This window comes from Canis lupus, chromosome 8, assembly GCF_003254725.2.
Source record: "Canis lupus dingo isolate Sandy chromosome 8, ASM325472v2, whole genome shotgun sequence".
Classification (NCBI taxonomy): Eukaryota; Metazoa; Chordata; class Mammalia; order Carnivora; family Canidae; genus Canis; species Canis lupus.
Genome location: NC_064250.1, coordinates 74973151 through 74979507, shown reverse-complemented (window position 1 = coordinate 74979507; position 6357 = coordinate 74973151).

The window sequence follows — 6357 nt, the reverse complement described above, 5'->3', positions numbered from 1 at the left end:
TCTGGTGCTGAGGATGGTTCACCCCTCCCAGTAGGGAAAAGGGAATTTTCCCACGGGAGATTTATTTTGTTTCATCAGGGTGACAGAGGAGGTTCAGCCTCTCTGTCCACTGGATGATTTTCATGTGATTTTATTCACAATAATCCATGGAACCAGCTGACTTATGGGGTGGCACAGTTTATTTTCTTTGAGTATAACATGTTGAATACTCATTGTGGAAATAACCCCCTGTGTGGGTCCTGACTTGACAGAAGGGCTTCAGGTTTTCACTTTTGAATGCAGTGTTGGTTGTGGGCTTTTCATATAATGTGACTAATTTACAGAGGCAATCTCTTCTGCCTTGATTGTTAAAAATTTTTGAAGATAAAAGCGTGTTAGACATTGTCAAGCAGTTTTAAGCATCATAGGAAATAATCATGTACATCCAATCCTTCAAATTTTAATACAGGGGCCCATTTATGATCCAGGCATGTTGAAGCATCCTTGCATCCCAGGGATGATTCCCTCTAGGTCTTCCTGTGCAATCTTTCCATGTGCTGTTGGATTCAGGATGCCAGGATTTTGGCATTTATGTGCATCTGAGACATTGTCCATGAGACCCTTCTTGTGGTGTCCTTGTCATGGGTTTGTTATCAGTCATACTGGCCTCCTGAAATCAATTTGGTTATGTTCCATTCTCAGGTTTTGGAAGACATTGAAATGATTTGGCCTTAATTCTTAAAATATTCTGAACATTCGTAGATAAAGCTGTCTGATTTTTTCCTTTTCATTACTTTATTCTTTTGAAAATTTTAATTGCCTTTTTTGAGGCAGAATATTATTTATAGATTTTATTTATTTATTCATGAGAGACACACAGAGAGAGGCAGAGACACAGGCAGAGGAAGAAGCAGGCTTCATGCAGGGATCCTGATGTGGGATTCAATCCGGGTTCTCCAGGATCAGGCTCTAGGCTGAAGGTGGCGCTGAACCCCTGAGCTACCTGGACCACCCCAGGCAGAATTTGTAGATAATGATTTCGGTCTTCTTATGTCTTTTTGGTTTGTTCATTTTTTTATATCTTCATGAAACAGTTTTAGTTTAATGATAATACTAGTAATTTTGCAATTTGCCTTGGTTATGCAATATTTGCACAATTAAAATCTTAGAATTTTGTTGGTCCTTTCTATTTTTTGGTGTCAGTAATTTCTTCTCTTTGGAATCTGATTATATTTATTAAGGCTTACCTCTTTTCTGAGAGTGCCTATGAGTTAAATTTCATTTTTATTTTCCATATGCTTATTTAAATCTCCTTGAGTATTTTTATTTGTCTATACAAACAATTTTTTTGTTCTAAGTATTTTAATGTTGATTAAGTTAATCAAAATATCAATCGTTTTCTTACATAATAGAAAAACTCCATATTCTTTTTTTTTTTGAAAAACTCCATATTCATACAGAAAATAAAATCACATGATAGCGACCATACAATTATAGAAAATAAGAATAGTCAGATATCACAAATCCCTCTATGGAAATATATTTTAGTCGCACATTAAGCATTTCAGTGTGTGACTGCCTAACGTCAGACATGTAGACAGTGGAGCATACTACAGAGCCCAGAAGTAAACATGTGCATATACAGTCAGAAATCCTTCCCCCACAGGATATCTAAGAATACACAGTGGGGAAAGGATAGTCTCTATAGAAAATGGTGTTGGACAGCCTCATGCAAATAATGACACTTGGTTCTTATCAAACATCACACAGATGCAAGGACCCAGAAAATCTCAAAAGGGATTAAAGAGTTAAGCAGAAGTCTCAACCCTAGAACTTATACATGTAATCTAAGGGGAAAACATCATGATATTTGATTGGCATGATTTATTTGATATAACATTAAAATCACAGTAAAAAATACAAAGACAGGGGATCCCTGGGTGGCTCAGCGGTTTGGTGCCTGCCTTTGGCCCAAGGCGTGATCCTCGGGACCTGGGATCGAATCCCACGTTGGGCTCCCAGTGCATGGAGCCTGCTTCTCCCTCTGCCTAGGTCTCTGCCTCTCTCTCTCTCTCTCTCTCTCTCTCTCTCTCTCTCTGTGTGTGACTATCATAAATAAAAAAAAATTAAAAAAAATACAAAGACAGATGAGTGGAGCTACCTCATGCCCAAAGTGTGCAGAACAAATATTAACCGAGCAAGAAGGTAGCCTATGAAATGGGAAACAGTGTGCTCAACTATATACTAAGATGGAGTTAGTATCCAGAATACACGAGGGACTCAATCTCAATAGAGAGTCTGACAAAACACAATAATAACAAACCCAAATCCCTCTTTAAATTGTTGCTCAAGGATGGGGCATCTGGGCAACTCATGTGGTTAAGCATCTAACTCTTAGTTTTGCGTCACGTCATGATCTCTGGATCCTGGAATTGAGCCCCAAGTCAGGCTCTAGTCATAGGGAATCTGCTTGAGATTTTTTTTCTCTCTTTCCTCCTCCTCTCCTCTCTATTTCTCTCTAAATAAATATATAAAATATATTTTTTAATCAGGACAAGTTCTTCTATATCTATTTCTCTATAGAAAACAAACAATAGTGGGACTCTATTTGGACAGTTGATTAAAACTCTGACCTCGACCGTGTTTCCAAACACCTGACCTCATTTCCAGCTGAGTGAGAGGAAGGTATAGACCTCAAGTTCTGGGCAGAGGCAGTAGCAGGAGATGGATGGACTCAGTGGATGTGTCCTAACATAGTCCTGGTCTGCTGTAGGAGATAGCCTGAGACTAAGATGCTGGAGGGGACAGCTGCTGTCAGAACACACATTAGACTCTAGTATCAGGAACTCCTCATCAGAGGAACTGAGCTGGTTTGGGTCAGTTTGTGGAGGCTCCATACATTAGGACATTGTGGACAGGAGGACATCATGCAGCCTGATGCAGAGGAGCTCATCATCTGGGTTTGGGGAAGAGAGAGGGAGAGAAAGCCCAACCAAACCTCTGTGACCCTGGCCTGGCTGTACAAATGTCCCAGGCTTCACAGCCTCTGTCATCTCTGAGACTGCTGGCCTTCATCGTAATCATGTTCTTGAGGTTCCCCTGGGATGGTGGGTGGATCAATAGTGTGACTTCTTATCGCAGAATCCTGTCCCATTGATGGATTTTTTTATTGACATCTTGGTGGAGCATCTTGGTGACTCCTCAAGTAATGTCAGTGCTCTTATGAGAGGTAATAGAGGGAGGTAAGACCCAAAACTAGAAGTAATATGACTACTTGTGCTCAATTATTTTTTATCTCTGAAGATGGAAGAAGAATCATGACATGAAAGTGCTGGGGGTGGGGCTGCTTTGGAAACAAGGAGGAAGGGTCTGAACACCCGGGAATCTGCGGGTGGACTGTAGCTGATGGCACTGACTTCAGGTAGACCTCCAGATGGTAAGGGAATAAATGTGTGTAGACATGAGCCCTTTGTGTGGTACCTGGACACTGTGGTCATGGAAAAAATATACGTTGGGAATTCAGTGTCACATTCCAGGTCACACAATGATGCCCATGTTTGTAGTGACCACCAGTACTGTCCCAGGGACAGGACCACACGGGCTGGGCTGTGTGAGGAGGAGCTTCTGCAGGAACTCAGCACTGAAGTTGGGACTGCAAAGATGATGTGCTGAACTAGACTGAGGCTGAACCTGGCACACCTATTAGCCTGGGACTTGTGACCATGAGTTCATGAGTATCCTATGAAAATGGGATGATTGTGGTGCTAACATGGAGACTGGGACAGAGAAATTCATCCATGGGGTTCACATCCTTTCTTTACCACAAGCACATTGTCACATTCAAAAGAAAAAGTCGGGGAGGGGGAAGATATCCAATGCTTGATAATGACAGATCTACAGTCCCAGACTCTGTAGCCTGACACCTCCCATATCTTCCCAGTTGATGCCTCAAGGGACATTCTCTCCTTCTATCCATATCGAGATTGCAAATATCCCCCCCAAAGAAAAAGTAATAAATGTCTCTTTTCTTGATGCAAATTGTTTAACCTGTAACATTCCTTCAGTGTAGCTATTGTTTCAAACCATCCTGGAGAGAATGTTGTGCTCAGGACAGCATTATCTTTGTCCCAAACCCCTGACTCATTGGTGTGCAGAAGTCAGGAGAATCCTTGTCCCTGTCACCTCCTCAGCCTTCCCCCACAGCTCTCCTCTCACCAGGATTTCTGACACTCCCAGGATGTGGGTTGTCACAATATGTACTGCAAAATAATACACTCACTACTCCCCATCTGACATGTCAACCATCCCCCAATTACCTCCAACGTGGTAACCATCAGCTTGTACTCTGTAAAGAAGGGTCTATTACTTGGTCTATGTGTCAACTTCTTTTCCTCTTGCTCCTTATTTTCTTTCTTCAATTAAAAATATAACCGAAATCATACAGTAATTGTCTTACTCTGAGTGACTTCACTTAGAATTATACTTGCTACCTCAATCCCTGTAGTTGCAAATGGATTAGATTTCATTCCATGTATGGATTATTTACATAGTTTGGCTAATGAACATAATTCTGCTGTAACATAAATGCACATGTACCCATTTGAATTAGTACTTTTTTGTATATTCTTTTGTTGGAGTTTAATTTGCCAACATATATCATAAGACCCAGTGCTCATCCCATCAAGTGCCCCCCTCAGTGCTTTTATATTCATTTTTATATATCCTAATAGTGAGTCTTTATTTCAATGGTCCTGTTTTCCTCTGAATATTCTTTTAATTTTTTTAAGTTTTCATTTATTTTATTTATTCATGAGAGACATACACACACACAGAGAGGCAGAGACATAGGTAGAGGGAGAAGTAGGCTAAATGCAGGAAAACCGATGTAGGACTCGATCCCCATACTCTGGGACTATGCAGTGAGCCAAAGGGTGACGCTGAACCAATAAGCAACCCAGGTATCTCAGGATTCTTTTCCTTTTACTTATTTTATTTATTTATTAATGGGAGATGCAAAGAGGCTGCGACATAGAGAAGCAGGGTCCTCCAGGAGCCCAATATGAGACATGATCCCAGGTTGGGAACAGGACCTGAGCTGAAGGCATGTGCTCAACTGCTGAGCCATCCAGGCATCTTAGTACTTTTGTATTCTTAGAGTAAATGCTCAGTAGTGCAGTTGCTGGATCATAGGGTAGGTCTAGTATTCCTATCTGATGTCACACCATATGTTTTCCCAGAGCAGGTCACACTTGCCCAACCACATCTGCAGACCAGAGAATTCTGTAGGGCCTCAGCAGTTCTAGTGGAAGTGGTATCAGGGCTCTTTTAACAAGCAGAGCAGAGCACAGCCAGTTAAAACTCACCACAACCTGGCCACGGACCACACACAGCCCACTGCAAGCAAGGAGAGCCTGTATAGACACATGGCTTAAAGGAAATAGCAGCCAAAACAGGAGAGCACAGTGCACACAGGACACACCACAGACACTCTCTGAAGACCCAGACCCAGCACTCTATGTGGCTCTTCGTCATAAAGCTGTTATTCTGGAGCAGGAGCTAGAACTGGCATTTGTACACACAGAGGAGGATAGAGACCTAGAGAAAATGTCAAGGTTAAGGAATTCAATTCCACTCTCTGCTCTGATCCACCTCAAATTTGTGTTTCTCATGTCAGTCCCTTTGACCCTGCCAAATGAGACAGGACTTCTGTTCTGCTCCAGATCCAGCAGTTTCCATCCCTGAGGGGATCACATGCATCAGGGAGACTGCCAGCTGCCCACACCACCCAAAGTTCATCTACCTCAATGGCATGAAGACATAGAGTTATGATAATAATATTCCCACAATTCTCGTCATTACAGAGGATGCCTGGCCTCCTGCCTGAAGCCCGTGTCACATGTTGAGAGGTGTTTTCCTCTCTATGTCACTCATTAGGGATAATATGTGCATGGACCACATATGTCACCATTACTTACTGCAAAATAAAATAATAATTGTACAACATACATTCAAACACAAAATGAATCCACAGGACTGAGATAAGAGATGGGAAGGAAATACATTTAGGGGATTTTGACATAAAATTCCACAGTCCCCACTTGCTCTTCAGCATATAAAGCAGATGGAATTCCCCACACGGTCTTTGCTATTCTCCTGAGCTTGTCTCGTTCCTGGAACATGACAGATAGTTATCGAATCATTCTGATTACCCATGAAATCACTCAGAGGCCTGAAAGAACAAAAAATGCACATCCACAGGTGGAAAATAAACCTCCTTTTGAACCTAGAGGTGTGGATGTTGTCATGGGGAGATGCAGCTGTGGCGATAAGGGCAAGAGGGAGGCTGATCCAGAATATTATGTATAGTATTTTGAGTAG